Source organism: Arvicola amphibius, chromosome 3, assembly GCF_903992535.2.
Source record: "Arvicola amphibius chromosome 3, mArvAmp1.2, whole genome shotgun sequence".
In the NCBI taxonomy this organism is placed as follows: Eukaryota; Metazoa; Chordata; class Mammalia; order Rodentia; family Cricetidae; genus Arvicola; species Arvicola amphibius.
Window position 1 is genome coordinate 5533591 of NC_052049.1, and position 17004 is coordinate 5550594.

The window sequence follows — 17004 nt, forward strand, 5'->3', positions numbered from 1 at the left end:
CGAGACAGGGTTTCTCTGTGGCTTTGGAGCCTGAACACACCCAAACTTATGGGATACTTAAAAGCACTGCTAAGAAGAAAGTTCACAGCACTAAGTGCATGCAGAAAAAAGTTGGACAAATCTAACACTATCAACTTCACAGCAACCTGAAAGATCTAGAACAAAAAGAAACAATGCATCTAGGATGAGTAGACACCAGGAAAATAATCAAAATTGAGGACTGAAATGGAATAAAATGGAAACAAAGACAGCAATACAAAGACTCAATGAGACAAAAGGCTCGGTTCTTTGAGAAAATCAGAAAAAATAGACAAACTCTTATCCAAACTAACCAAAAGCAGGTGAAAATATGCAAATTAACAAAATCAGAAATGAAAAGGGGTACATAACACAGTCCCTGATGAAATCCAAAGAATATCAGGTCTATTTCAGAAATCTGTACTCCCAAAATTAGAAAATTCAAGGAAATTAACAATTTCCGGTATAAGGTACCACATACCAACATTAAATCAAGAACAGATAAATGATTTAAATAGACCCGTAACCCCCAAGGAAATAGAAGCAGTCATCAAATGTCTCAATTCAAAACATGGCCAGGCTCATATAGTTTCAGCACAGAATGCTACCAGAATTTCAAAGAAGAGCTTATACCTAATACTCCTCAATTGTTGTACACAATAGAAACAGAGGGACATTGCCAAACTCGTTCTATGAGTGGTGACACTTATCACAGTACCCCAACCACACAAAGATGCAACCAAGAAACAGAATTGCTGATAGATCTCTCTCATGAAAATTATGGGAAAATATTCAATAATATGCTGGCAAACTGATCAAAAAACATACCAGAAAAATCTATCATGAACAAGGTGGCTCATCCAAAGATGCACGGATGGTTCCAACATTTGAAAATCTTGTAATGTAATCCACCATATAACAAACTGAAGGAAAGAAAAAACATGATAATTTTATGAGAAAAGCTTTTGATGAAATCCACACAGCCCTTCATGGGTAAGGTCTTAGAAAGATTAAGGATAGATGAAGGCACCTAAACATAATAAAGCAATATACAGAAAGTCAACATGCAAACATCCAACTAAATGGAGAGGACTCAAAGTGGTTCACTGAAATCGGGAAAAAGATTAGGCTGCCCAATCTTCCATATCTCTTTAATATAGTATTTGAATTTCTAGTTAGAGCAAAACACAACAAAAAGGAGGCCAAGAGTACCAATATTGGAAAAGAAAAATCAAAGGTTCATTATTTGCAGATGATATGATATTTTACATAAGTTACCCCAAAAATTCTACAAGGAAACTCCTACAACTGGTAATCACCTTCAATAATGTAGCAAGATACAAATCAATTAATTTAATTAAATTAACATTAATGGGCTGAGAAGAAATCAGAGAACAATCACCATTTATAATAGTCACAAATAACATAAACTATAACAAGTAAGTGAAAGACCTGTATGGAACAGAACTTTAAATATCTGAGAAAGAAATAAAAGTATATATCAGAGAGTGGATAGATCTCCCATGTTCTTTGATAGGTAGGATTACCTAGTAAAGTGGCAATCTTACCAAAAGCAATATGCCGATTCAATGCAATCCCCATCAAATACTAGCACAATTCTTCACAGATCTTGAAAGAACAATACTCAACTTCATATGGAAAAACAAAGAAACGCATGATAGCCAACAGTCCTGTACAAGAAAGGTACTTCTGGAGGCACCACCATCTTTAACTTCATGTTCCAATTGTAGAGTGATATAGTATTAAAAAGCTGCTATTGGACTGGAGAGATGGCTCAGAGGTTAAGAGCATTGCCGTGCTCTTCCAAAGGTCCTGAGTTCAATTCCCAGCAAACCACATATGGCTCACAACCATCTTGTAATGGGGTCTGGTGCCCTCTTTTGGCCTCCAGGCATACACACGGACAGAATATTGTATATATAAAAAGTAAATAGTAAAAAGCTTGCATTGGCACAAAACAGAAAAGTGACCAATGTTTTATTATTGTTGTTTGCATCTTTTGTATTCTTTACTGTATTTCTAAGTTCCTATGCTTCCACTCTGAAAGAAAGGTATTTTGTCGATGCTGACCCCCCAAATAATAATGATTCAGTTAAGGGTAATATAATACAGCAACAGATTATCAAATCAAATATAATTTTGTGCATTAACTCCTTCCCTGATTTACCAGTTTGAGCAAAAAGAGTTAGGTAATCTGTTAGTATTTCATGGTGGTGTAAATAAATCCAATTAAAAGATTTAGTCTTCTGTGCTATATCACTTTTAGGCTACAATTTTATGCAGAAAATAAGTTTAATGCTAGTAAGGATCAGACAACACACAGATGCTTCTGTTACTCTGCATTCTAATAACTGCAGGTCTTTATGCCTGTTGCAATAATATGTGAGGGCTGTCCCATGCCAGCTCATCATCTAGAGACTTCAGTAGATTAGTTCACTGATCATGTGAACTGGAGTTCATGAGCCCATGGAAGAATTTGTAAACAAGTTCCATTTCCTAGCCATATTGTAGATTGCCTATGTTGTAATGTTTAGCATTTCCATAGGCTGTCCTGAATCTTCATGAGGGAATTGAGGATATATATTATTAGATTGATTATCAAATTTCTCATCCCTTGATTTAAGGCTATGTTGCCAATGGAGGACAGGTATCTAAAGGAGACTCCTTTAAGAGATCTGAGGAAGTCATCACCAGCATAGTTATTTGTGACACTGTGGTTACTTTTAATTTTGCTTGAATATAAAAAAATCATCTTTTTTTTGCCTCGTTTACCAATATTAGGTATGATTATCCAGTTCATATTTAATCAAGAAATTAGCCTTCTCTTTCTCATGATTAATATTCTCATCTTCCTTAAACATTTTTTTGAGAGAGGGTTTCTATGTAATTTTTTTATAACATACCAAATAATGCCCATATTATCTGAAATTTGATGGCGGATTCCCCTCTGTATGCTGTGAACACCATGGGTCAATAAAGGACTGCTTTGGGCTTGTGCAGGATATACAAGTAGGGAGGGAAAGCTAGGCTGAATACTGGGAGAGAGAAGGGAGAGTGAAGGAGAAGCCATGGAGCTGCTGCCAGAGACAGACCAGCTGAAACTTTGCTGGTAGACCACGACCTTGTGGTGATGCACATTAATGGAGATGGGTTAAATCAAGATGTAAGAGTTGCCAAATAAGAAGCTAGAACTAATGGGCCAACCAGTGATTTAAATAATATAGTTTCTGTGTGATCATTTTGGGGCCAAGCAGCTTGGAACCAACAAGTGGCCTCCTTACTACAGAAATTGAACCACTTTTACACTTGTTTATATGCCTTTTCAGTATTTGTTCAGACTCTGTTCAAATGCAGCAATGTTGTGAATTGAATCATAAAATTTATGATAAAATCCATGAGGTAAAGACTTGAATAACAATATAAAGAATCAATCAAATGTTGGCTCTTTAATAAGCTGAATGTTACTCCCCAATGCCTAGCCAAACTCAACAGAAAGGGGGTGAATGGGAGACTTAGAGAAAGGAGAGACCCAGACTAAATTAATAAAACTCAGTACAACAGGAAGTGAATAATTCAGGTTCCATTGAAATCCAGAAGATCATCAGGATAAACCTTAAAATATTATATTCCAACAAATTAGAAAACATAGTAAAGGATAAATTTCTGAATACTTACAGATGACTGAATAAATAGCCAGAAAAAAACCACCCAGAGTGAACCCCTAACAACAACATTGAAGCAGTAACTAAAAGCCTTACCACAAAGTAAGTCCGGGGCAGATGAGCTTGCTGCTAAATTATACCAAACTTTCAACAGAGATCTAATAACAACAGTAATATTTCCTCTCAAAGTCTTCCATTAAATAGAAAGGGCACTGTCAAATTCATTCTAAAGAGTCTGTCTATCTAAGAGTATACAACCAAACATGAGAAAATAAAATAGAAGATGAAGTAAAAAATCTTCCATATCAGAGTTGGACATGGCAACACAAATGGACCCCAAAAGTAGGCACAAGAATAAGAGACCCACTTGGTCACATTGTCAGGAGTCCCATAAGAAACATTAAGTTAATAGCTTCAATATATAGAGTATCTGTTGCAGCCCCATGTAGACTCTGTGCTGACTGCTTCAGTTTCTGTGAGCTCAGATGCACTGTTTAGTTGAGTCAGAGGGCCATGTTCTGCTGGTGTCCTACATCTCTTCTGAATATTACAATCTTTCAAACCTCTTCTGTGTGTTTTCTAGGTCTGAGGGGAGAGATTTGATGGAGACCTCCACTTTAGACTCTCTCCACATAATGTCTGGCTGTGGATCTCTGGATCTGCTCCCATCTGCTTTACCTTCCTCTACCAAAGAGACTAGAACAGAGAGGTGAAGGCTCCGCATAGGAATGTGCTCAACTTTTTCGTGTCTGATTGCATAGATGACATCAGTAATGGAGCTCAACTATCAGTTTATAGAGAGAAATCTTTCGTCTTAGCATCAGCCTGGGATGTTTTGGGAATTTCCCTGGGATCCATTTGGAAAAAGGTGAATTGAATGTTACCCAGTCCGCTCACTGTAATCCTTGCCTTGGTGCAACAGATGTTCAATTGAGATCTCATATGGCCCATTACTAGGAGTCCTCAATAGGACTCCTTCACAGTTCTAGGAAGTTGAAACGGTACTAGGTTTCCACAACCTCACCAAAAATGCTCAATTCCAGCTGTCTCCCCCTCCATCTCATCTACCCCTCACACCTGATCCCTCCTGTTTTGGTCCCAACCAGTCCTCAGTCCATCTGGAAAATCTATTTTATTTCCCCTTCTCAGGCAGTTTAATGCATCCCCACAGAGCCCTCCTCTTCAGTGAACCTCTCTACATCTATAGATTGAAGATTTATTATCATTTACTTAATGGGTAATATCCATTTATAAGTGAATACGTACCATATTTGTCTTTCTATAGGTTACCTCTCTCAGGATGTTTTATTCTAGTTCCATTCATATGCCTACAATTTGCATGGTGTCATTTTAAAAATAGCTGGGTAATACTCGGTGTGTAAATATACCTGTAGATGGTTTTATCTCTGTCCTGCCAGACAGCTTGCAAATAAATGACAGATATACTTTTTAATATAAAACAAGAGCCAATAGCTCAGGTTTGCTGCTAACTAGCTCTTATAACTTGTATTAACCTATTTTAACAAGCTATTTTTGACTAGTAGCTTTATAACTTTTATTCTGTACTGCCCATGCTACTTTCTCCCTCTCTATCTGATAACTTTCCCCTTCTCCTTCCCAGCATGCTATGCCTGAAAAACCCTGCCTAGTTATTGCCCATTTCACTTTTTATGAAACCAGTCAGAATGACACATCTTTACAATGCATGAAAAGATTCCATAACATGTACCACATTTTGATGTTTCCTTCCACTATTGAAGGACATTATTTCCAATTACTGATAATGATGAATTGAGTAGTGTGGATTATCCTTCTGTGTGTTTTTATTGGTTAATGAATAAAGCTGTTTTGACCAATGGTTTAGCAGAATAAAGCAAGGCGCTTCTCAATGATTTCAAAGGCTTTATCACATTCACCCTATTTGTAGGGTTTCTATCCACATTATTTCTTTTTTGATATCTTTTAGGGTCTGAAGAAGTAGAAAACATTTTATGAACATTTTGGCATTTGTATTATTTTACTGAAGTTTGAACTACTTTGTCTTGAGAAACAGTAAAAACCGTATTAAAGGGTTTTTCTTCTTTACATTTTTGACACTAGTGACATTTCTAGTCTAATTTTAAATTAACCCATTTCTAGTAATCTATGTATCACTGTGAGGCTGTGCCTTACTAGTAATGTTCTGGTATCTTTCTCCTTTGTTGGCTACATGGCTTCTCACTGATGCTACCTCCTTTCCCTTTCTATCTTTTTGGATTTACTGCCCAGTGTTAAACTGCTAAGGCATTGACCAAAACAGCTTTAGCAAGCAGTCAATAAAAGCAACAAATACGCAGCAGAATATCCCACAGGGTCCCTCCCCCCCATCTGTAGGGTTTCTATCCAGAATATTTTTTGACATATTTTAGGTCATCCAGAAGTATAAAACATTTTGTGAACAACTGGATATTTGTATTATTTCATTGCAGTTTCAGCTACCTGGTCTTGAGAAACACACGAAAGGTTATTAAAGAGTTTTTTACTTTTAACATTTTTGGCACTAGTGGCATTTCTCTTTAGAATGAATTATCAGGTGTTTCAAAAGTTCCAAGTAAGTGCAAAAGACTTGGTACATTCTTCACAGGGTTTCTCTCACAAGTGTATTCTTTGATGTTGTTTAACACCAAAAGGCTGGTGACAGGCCTTGCCATTCTCCACACTCACAATGTTTCTCTCCAATATAAATGATCTGGGCTAAGAACATGCTATGAAAGTTCTAATTTCTTTGTCACAGTCTTTACACTTGTAGGGTTTCTCTCCAGAATGAATTGTTTGATGCTCCTTAAGTTTTCTGGTATAGTTAAACAGTTTGCCACATTCTTGACATTTGTAAGGTTTATTCCAGTGTAAGTTAATGTGTGCTGACTTAGGTATGACATCTTATATAAGGCTTTTCCACATTCTTCACACTTGTAGGGTTTCTTTCCAGAATGGATTACTAAATGAGCAGAAAGAATCCTTGACATTTTAAAGATCTTGTCACATATTTCATGTTTGTAAGGTTTCTTTCCTATATGAATACTCTTGTGTTCTGAAAATAATGGTGGAAAGTGGAAGACTTTGCCACATACTTCTCAGTTTTAGGATTTCTTTCCAGTATGACTGTTCATGTGAATAAGTAGTTCTGATAACAACTGAAGGGCTTGCCACATATTTAACACATGTATGCTTTCTCTTGGGTCTAGACAGCGCTGATGGAGGATTGAAAGACCTGCCACATAATTCACATTTTTAGGGTCTCTCTCCTGTATGAAGGCACATATGTATAGAAAGTCATGATGGAATCGTAAAAGCCTGGCCACATACTTCACATTTGTTATGGTTTCTCTTCTGTATGAATCCTCTTGTGTAGTAGGATGGACAGCAGGCTGTGTCCCCCCGCCCAACTATCTTAACCCTCGGAATAACCACATAGAAATTGGATTAATTAAATTACTGCCTGGCCCATTATATCTAGCCTCATCTTGGCCAACTCTCACATCTTGATCTAACCCATTTCTACCAATCTGTGTAACACCATGAGGTCGTGGCTTATCTAACCCATGTCAGTCTCGGGCAGGAGCTTCATGGAGTCTGCCATACTGTCTTCTTCCTCCCAGAATTCAGCTCTGTCCTCCCTGCCTACCTCAGCTCTGCCCTATTCAAAGGTCAAGACAGTTTCTTTATTTAACCAATGAAAACAATATAAATACAGAAGGACCTCCCACACCACTCTTGTGTACAGCAAGTTGTGGTGGAACATAGAAGGTCTTGCCACAAACGTGGCACTTGAAGGGTTCCTCTTAGGTATGAATTTTCTTGTGTGCACAAAATGCTGATGGACTTTTCAAGGTTTTGCCACATACTTCACATTTGAATGGTTTCTCTCCTGTATGAATCCTCTTGTGTTCAGAAAGTCGTGATGGAAAACAGAAAGCCTTCCCGCACACTTCACATTTGTGGGGCTTCTCTCCTGTGTGAACTCTTTTGTGTTTTGAAAGTAAAGATGGAGAATGGAAGGCCTTGAAACAAAATTCACACATATAGGGTTTCTCTCCTGTATGAATTCTCTTGTGTATAGAAAGTCGTGGTGAATCATAGAAAGCCTTGCCACATACTTCACACACATAGGGTTTCTCTCCTGTATGAATCCTCTTGTGTACAGAAAGTCGTGATGAATAATCGAAGGTCTTGTCACATATTTCACACTTGTAGGGTTTCTCTCCTGTATGAATTCTCATGTGTACAGAAAGACGTGATGGAAAATAGAAGGCCTTGCCACATACATCACACGTGTGCAGTTTTTCTCCTGAATGAATTCTCATGTGTAGAGAAAGTCGTGATGGAAAATAGAAGGTCTTTCCACATACTTCACACTTGTAGGGCTTCTGTCCTGTATGAACAATTTTGTGTTTTGAAAGTAATGATGGAGCATGAAAGGCCTTGTCACATACCTCACACTTGTAGGGTTTCTCTCCTGTGTGAATTCTCTTGTGCACACAAAATAACGATGGAGAAGGCAAGGCCTTACCACATTCTTCACACTTCTATGGCTTCTTTCTTTAATTAATTTTCTGGTGGCTAATAGGTTGTGAGTTCCAAGGAGGGGCTTTGCCACATTCTTTGCCAGTAGAGTGTTTGTTTCCTGGTGAGTAAAAGTTGAGAAATGAATGAAACCTGAGCAAAATTCTCTATATTTCTGTTTATTTTTAAAAACAGAAACATTGGCTCAGACCTGTATTTTTCAATATTAATAATGTTACATTCAATATTCTAAAGATGTATTCAGTGCATCCTAATTAAAACCACCAAGATAGGTTGAAATTACATAACTAGAAGTGAACAACAAAGACCAGGACAACATAGAACATAGAAACAAATGAATATGAATCAATGTCAAACATTAGGGAAGGCACAATATCAACCATTACGAAAACAAACTATGATGCTAATGTAAATGAGACACTTAAAAAATATAGAAATTTATGGTGGCTAATAGGTTGTGAGTTCCAAGGAAGGTTTTGCCACATTCTTTGCCTGTATAGTGTCTGTTTCTGGTGTGAGTAAGGTTGGGAAATGAATGAAACCTGAGCAAAATTCTCTATATTTTTATTTTTAAAAACAGAAAACATTGGCTCATACCTATATTTTTTAAATATAACTAATATTACATTCAAATTTCTAAAGCTGTATTCAGTGGGAGCCTAATTAAAAGCACCATGATATATTGGAAATTATGTAACTAGTAGTGAAAGACAAAGACCATGCTAACATAGAACATAGGAAAAATGGATTTCAATCAATGTCAAACATATAATGGAAGGCATAACATCAACCATGAAGCAAACAAAACTATGATGCTATTTTAAATGAGTCCGTAAATACATACAGAAATTTTATGTCTAGCTGACCACAAAGTATATAAAAGTAGTCCCAGTTGGAAGACACATAATTTAAAACTTCATATATATAGAAGTTGTAGACATTTAGTTTGAAGGTATGAAAATCTGGTTGCATAACTAGAAACTGTGTATTTCAATATTAAATAATATATTTCAAGGATTGAAGACAGGAGAACTTATGCAAATTTCATGAATGAGAATCTACTGACAAACTTATAAAAAATAAAACCATGTTTAGCCCATAGAAATTACAGAACTTAGTTACTGTAAGCATAGGCTGACTGATGGGAGAAGGACAAAGCATAACGAATCAATGCATTATAAACATCCCTCTTCTCACAGTAAAATACAAAGGAGATCCTTTAAACCTTATGTACATCAGAACATTGTGAGTCAGTGTTGGTGATAAAGCCTCCTTTTCTGCCAATCTCTGGCCTCTCACCCTGGCCTCTGTCCCCCGCATTCCTACACATCTGTTTCCATGGCAGCTGCTGCTTGTCTCTTCATATCTGAAGGTCCTCATCCTTGCTCCAGAAATGTGACCAGGTATGGCTTAGAGGGAGGCAAGTCCTGTTATGAGAAAAGGACAACATCCTTATTAGTGTATTCTCCCGGGGGATCACATGTCCTCTCTACGACTGTATTATAAGGAATGACAGGATATAATCAATGATTATAGAGGAATTTAGTTCTTCATGAATTTCCTGATGGGGGCCATTCAGAATGCTTAGGAAGGAATATAGGATTTGTAGGTCCTGAGCATCATGTCCCTCAGTTACAAAGAAAGATATTAAAATCAAAGGGTGTGGTATTCCTTTTTAACATGTGTGCTTTCCCACTTATGGCACTTACTTTATAACATTACCCCCAACATAAAGGCTACATCTAAAAACGATTGGAAGGAATTATCAACATGAGAATAAATAAAATCTTCTTTTTTAAAAAGAAAAAAATTCTAAGGTAGATGAATACTCTCCTTAATTTCCCTAAAATTTGTCCCATAATTTCATTGTTTGAAGCACAAGCACCCTTGAGATACTGTAGAAAGAAATCAAGTTTGATGCTGACAGTTAATTAAGAGTTCACCATAGAAGTTTCCCTCACCCATGTGGTAGAATATTACTTCAATGTGTGTTGATTTTGTTCATCCGCTGGAACATGTGATTAACGATGGAAAAGATCTGTTACCATTTGTTTGACTAAATAAAATTCATCTGTGCTCGGATGCTGAGTCAGCAACTAGTTGACTGGAAGAGGTAGGAAGGAGCCAGGTGGAGAAGGGCTTGTAAGTCCGGGTGGTGGAGAATAATGAGGGCTTTTCATAGACACAGCAAGGAGAGGAGGTGGCTATTCGCTATACTTTCCCTCTGCGGAGAGGAAGTCCACCTCAGCCTCTGAGGTCTTGAGTGCTTTAGAAGGACAGAGTTTATTTAAGTTCCCTTCAATATCTTTGAAGCGAGGAGTGCATGAGGGAACAAAATTCCTTTAAGTTGAGGGCTCTATGTGAGTCAGGGATTAAAAGGCAGCAACGTTTTAAAAATAGGACAGCCCACCCAGGAACACAAGGTTGCTGAAATTCTCCAACATCACATCCCTGTACAAATTCCACGATCAGGGTCCAGACATTCACACTCCTCTGCAGAGAATCAATGGCCACATCACTGAATGACATAATTTCCTAAAATGAAGAAAAATGAATAAATATATAGATATTATAATTATTAAAACAAGAGAAACACAAATAACAAGAGGCATATGTATTCTGGATATAAATCTAAGGTCACCAAGAGTGAGAAGACGAGCTAAAAGCCCTTCTGATATAAGTAAAAAAATATCCCTGAACAAGGCTGATGCAGTACTGTTATGCTGCAACAGTATCATCATTAAGGACAGTGAAATGACAGAAGATCCTAGAAACTACAATGGAAAATTTACTTTTAAGAACAATAAAATGGAGAGTGAGGTGTATCTCCAGAAGAGGACTGTTCAGGCTGGGAGATGGTTTAGTAGTAAAAAGAATCCTGACTGCTCTTCCAAAGGACCTGGGGTGGATTCCAGGAGCCAGATTCTCACTGGCTGCTCACAACTGTCTGCAACTCCCAGTTCCAGAGGATCAGACAACACCTTACAAGGACACTAGCATTACAACCAGGCCACACAACATGAATAAATAATAAAATCTTGAAATAAAATAAGCATTTTTGTCCCATGCTAATATCATTATACACCAAACATAACATACATTTCTCATGTTAGAGAGCCATGGTGATGGAGAGGGGTCCCCGCTCAACCCATATCAACAACTACAAACGAGATATACAATGTGGGTGCAGATCTGATCCAGCAATTCTGGGCCTGAGGTTTGTCTTCCTGAGCATGCACAGAGTGATGGAAATGTCTGTACCAAGGGAACTGAATTTCTGACACCAAGAGGCAGAACAATAAATGAACAAATTTGTAGACAAATGGAATTACAAGTATTTTTTTAACAATTTCTAATTAGGCAATTTAGCAGCAAGTTTAGTCACTGCAGGAACTTACACTGACTCAACTTTCTCAGATGACCTCATGAAAGGACAAAGGGAATGATGAAGAAGGCAAGGCTTACAGAAAGCATTAGAGGGAGCAGAGTGTTAAACATGAGCATTTCTTTTCTTCAATGAAGACAAAAGAAAACAAAACAAAACCAGGCACACAACATACATATATACGAAATATAAGCAAAAAAAACAACATTTTTCTCTTGCTGGACACATCTTGGGAGGGTCATAGCAAGGCCGTCAATATATTAACTAGTTGCTTGGCTTCCAGGCCAGCCATGTTTAGTCTTCCTGAGCAATTTGAATGAAACTCAAAGTCTCTGGCCACGTGGCCCTTTTCTCCTACTGGGATAGAGAGAGTGGCCTCTGTAACACCCCAGTTCTTAGAAAGGGCTGGCAGGGGCATTGCAGGGACAGTGGTAGCCAACTTGGCTGCCTCAGAGTTTGGATTTTGTTGTTGTTGTTATCTTCTGATTCTTGTTATTTTTGATTTTCCTGAATAGTAGTATTAACTCAATATAGATTGATTAATGGTCTGTTCATGGAAAAAATTAAAATGAAGCAAAAAATTAAAAGTTCTAGTAGCAAAACATTAAATTAGGACATAAAACACTCAAGCTGACACTTTAAGTTCCCTGCGCTGCTAGTCCTGAAATATATGGATGATATTCTCTTCTCCTGCCCATCTGTCAAATCTGTATTTAAATGAGTGCTTAACTTTCATGAATAAACTAAACAGCAAAATTTAATTTTAGCTATTTCAATTGGGTACATGTTAACCTAGTACGGACTATGATTTGGTTCTGCTCTTTAAGTTAGCCTTCTGAAAACTTTGGAAAGTAAGACCCCCAGCCCTCCTAACGCCCTTATATTCAAAAAGTCTGGAATGTAATATCAAGTTGGAAGCATCACCCCAGGTCCTGCCTTGGGGTTGCCAATGTGGAGAGCCAATGGGCAGAAAGCTCCATCCAGCCCCTCCCCCTGGGAGTTGCCTTGGTCCCAGACTCCACCTCCGGAAAAGCACGCCAAAATGGTGACCCCACCCCCAGGGGTGGGCCGGAAAAAGAACACGTGGTCTCGGGTTTTGCATGTTCTCTGTCCCCTGCCCCGCCCCCTTGCTTAATGGGCCTCCATTAAGTGCTGCATTTATTAAACATGGGCGTCTTTGATTTGGTCTAATATGGTCTGATTGGAATTCTTTTCGCAGGTGGAGAGGCTCCTTTTAAAGGGATTATTTCTTACATAATAACACCTGAAACAGAACAGGTTATTAGCTGGTTAAGTAATGCTGTTGGCTAGTTATTATTATTGGTAAAGAACCTCAGTGATTATTACAGCACTAAAGAAAATGCAGGATGGATATTTGTTCTGTACTAATAATTGGCAGGTGTTGCAGTATCATCTTGACTCAGGATCTATAATCACTGTGGTGGCCCCCGTGAATTCTTATGTCTGAATGCTTGACCCACGGGAAGTGGCACTATTAGTGTGTCACTGTGGAGTCAGGCTTTGAGGTCTCATACATGCTCAAGCCAAACCCAATTCTTGCTGCCTTTGGATTAAAATGCAGAACTCTCAGCTCCTTCTCCAGGCACCGTGTTGTCTGCATGTCACCCACCATGATGATAATGGATCAAAATGTCTGAACCATAAGCTCTCCCCAATTAAATGTTTTCCTTTATAGAGAATTGGCATGGTCATGGAGTCTACTCACAGCACAGAAACCGTAACTAAGACAATCACTATCCGAAGGATACCTGTTTTTTAAAAAACACTCTATAGGTTTTTGCCTAAAATTACATCTAAAAATCTTATAGAGATTACTTTTAATCTTTTATAAATGGATTTTTGAAAGAACAAGGGGGCCTAAATTTTACATAAAATTCCACACACTCCACAGAAAATATTTTACTATTCCTGGGTTGTAAAACTCAACAGTATAAAGTTGCTATTATAATAAACTTTTAAAAAGTATTTTCCAACCATTGAATGTTTTGACTAACCTCATATATAAATTATCACATGAAGCATAGAAACATATCTGTTCTCTATAAATTCTTAATTTCAGGATTAATAAATTCATTAGGTATGGTGAAAAAATGTATCAAAAACTTAGCTTGAAGCTTGTAAAAAAATAGGCTAATAGGTAAATCTATTAATAGGAAATTTTCATTTACTATGGTGTACTACAAATACGATTCAACTCTTGTTTAGGGAAAATAGGGTCTATTACATAACACTGCAAAATATAGAAGTTTTCAAACAGTAGCCACATGGCTTGCCTCCATCTTGACTAATGACCTCATCAGGATAAAAAACAACCATGTACATAGCAACCATCTTTAGAAATATTGAAGAACACATGCATTGTGACTTCACTATCATTTGGATTAAGATGACTATGATGTATAAAAGCAACTAAGGTAGTACCTATAACCTTACTAGTACACTATTTAATTATTTTATTTGTATGCTAAGCTGTCAACAGCAGGACTTTAATGTATTTTAAATTAGAATAGGATTTCTATATATCATTAAATTCCTAAGGTTATAAAGACACATTAAGCTAACAAAAACTGGACTGATATACACAATGTTTAAAATTTATGTCTTTGTTAACTGTAAGTTATTTTGTTGTTAACACTAGACTTCTAAATTTTAAAATAAAAAAAATGAAGACATGTATGATTAATAAGGTCTAATTTCCCTAAGGTCTATTCAGGCTAACAGAAACCAACTTAAAAATACATGATTAGCATCTTTGCTTTTACTTAAAGTTTTACTCCCATGGTATGGGATCTTCAATTCAAGATTTTAAGGCTCAAGGTTAACAGGGATAAAACTAACTCATTTCTTCCATGTGCTCCAAATCATGTTTGTAGTCAAGCTCAGCACAAATGTATTTATGAGAATGAAAGACCCCCCAGTGTGGGGAGACTCCCACTCAGGTCTCGGGATAACATGACCCCCCTCCCCCAATAACTCACGAGAGACTGTCCTCACTGCAATCACACGAGGTTTAATGATGAGACGGGAACCAGTGCACTGGGGCTGAAGACTCATAACCCAAGCAGGGAAGAGTTCGACCCCGAGTGACCAGAGAAGGGGCTTTTAAGGGAAGAAGCCATTGCCCAGTGATCCGAAAGGGGCAGGGAGGGTGTAGAAAATTCCAAGAATACCAGTGGTGATCACCAGGAGGCAACTCCCTGCCTCTTAAGACCATTCCCAAAGTCATAATCAGCTAGTTCCTTTCTCAAGATTACAATCTAACTTTATCTTCAGCTAGTTCCTGAAACATAGTCACTGAACTGGCTAATCCTAGATTCCTGATTTTTCTCTCCCTGCTTAGATTTTTGGCTATTTTCTTCCTGCTGGGGGTGTGGAGGGGGAAACCTGGATTTATCCAGGGCTTTCTTTGGGGAGACCTGGTTTATCCAGATCTTTCAAGAACAAAGTGTAGTCTTCTATACAATGTTTCAATATAGAGAAGTAAGTACTACACAAATGTTATTTAAAATTAGGAATACTTAATAGATGGCCCTCAAAATCATTAGAGACATAAGGAATATAGCATTTAAAATATTTAATAATTGACAAGGACCATCTGGATTACACGTCCTGCTCTAACTTCTTCTCAGATCTCTGATATTGATGGAAAACTGTAGATTTATCCACTCAGCAGCAACATTAACAAAACAAATAAGCAAATATTGTTATTCTTTTGGTCCCCGCCCCTTTCCACGCCCACTCCCAGCGACCTCTGGTCTCTTGGAGTCATCCTGAATCTCTTCCCTCTCTCTCTTCTCACTGCCCCCTTTTGCGCGTGCTCACGCGCCCTCTCTCTCTCTCTCTCTCTCTCTCTCTCTCCCTCCCTCTCTCTCTCTCTTTCTCTCTATCCCCTTCTCTTTCTTTTTCCTCCCTCCCTTGACCCGCACTGTCGAGCACCCCCTTCCTTAATAAATAATCCTCCCACGCACGTGGTCGCGTCCTGGGTCTCCCTTCCTCCGGCTCCGCGTTACACCCCACACCAAAAAAAGAAGAACAACAAATATGAGCCTTTAATTGCTGGTGTTCTTTTATGGAAGAAGAAATTTAAAATAACAATGCAATCAGGCTTGTGCGTAAAAAAACTAATGAAGAATAAATGAATCTATAAAAAATTTAAAATTTTCCTCTGGGCAATATGACGGTGCTAAAAAAAAAAAGCAGAGATAAGGCCATTGTTTCCTAATTTACCTTAGAGGCGAAAAAGGTTGAAAAGATATCACAAGTATTAGAAGTTACATTATCTTCAGATTTTCACCTCTGGTTATCTTTGGTACAGCCTGGGGAATCTGTTCCATCAGACTATCCTTCAGAATGTAGTAAAAACTAACGCCCGCCAGCTAGTTTTCCTCCACGGATTAGCTACACTTTGAGATTGTTCACATTTTTTTTTAATCATTTACACTACCAGTTGAATATATACTTTAGTGTTTACTTAAAAAAAACTATTTTCTACTTTAGAATTGTTTTTTTTTTCTCACAGCTTCTATGTATCCTGTTATCTAATAGGAGAGAATGCCTGAGCTCCAAATTGAAATTGTCCTAAATTTGAAGAATTATAAGTGATCATTACACTGGCAAGGAGTTGATTAAAGGGGGCTCCCAAACACCTACCCTCATTAAAGGAATCATTTTCCTACACTTAAGGCATTTATTCCAAGGTTCTAGTGAATATCTAGTAATAAAGAGACATCATCTTGATATCTGGAACTATGTCTATGTATGGAAACCTTCTCTGCGGTAATTTTGCAGCGATCTGTGATAAAATTTACTATGGGCATGGATAGCGCCTCTTCCTGACTAGTCAGCTATGGAACACAGCACAAAAGTTTGGGAGCTCCAGTCAAATAACCGTGGTGTCCTATCTAGAACTTGACTTTGTCAAATAACACTACCCATGTCTTCCCAGGTCTCTCATTATAACCAAATACTAATACAGCGCAGGTAGGGACCAGAAACTCCACTTTCTTCTCTAGACCAATGAGAATCCTGACTACAGCCATTCAGAGTCAGCTGGTGGCAGCAGGCTTCCCCGGACGAGCTGGAAAGTGAGCTCCCAGCACAGCCTCAGGGCCGGCAGCCAGCCGAGCCGCCCTGTCCGGGAGCGAGATCCCGGGAGGACTGGAGCCGCAGGGACCCAGCACCGACCCCATCGCCCTCTCCCTAGCGCGGACCTAAATCCTGACTGGATGGCGCAGCCTAGGTAGGAACAGCAAATCCAAAGTGAGTTTCTTCCTGCTTCCCATGCGCCCCGTGTCCACTCGTTCCATGATGGACCTACCGGCTCCCCCTGCACGA

General features: G+C 38.2%; 1 pseudogene; it reads right to left on the reverse strand.

Moving 5' to 3' along the window:
• Window positions 1-3601: 3601 nt before the first annotated feature.
• Window positions 3602-13282, reverse strand: LOC121677117 (annotated as a pseudogene).
• Window positions 13283-17004: the final 3722 nt, after the last annotated feature.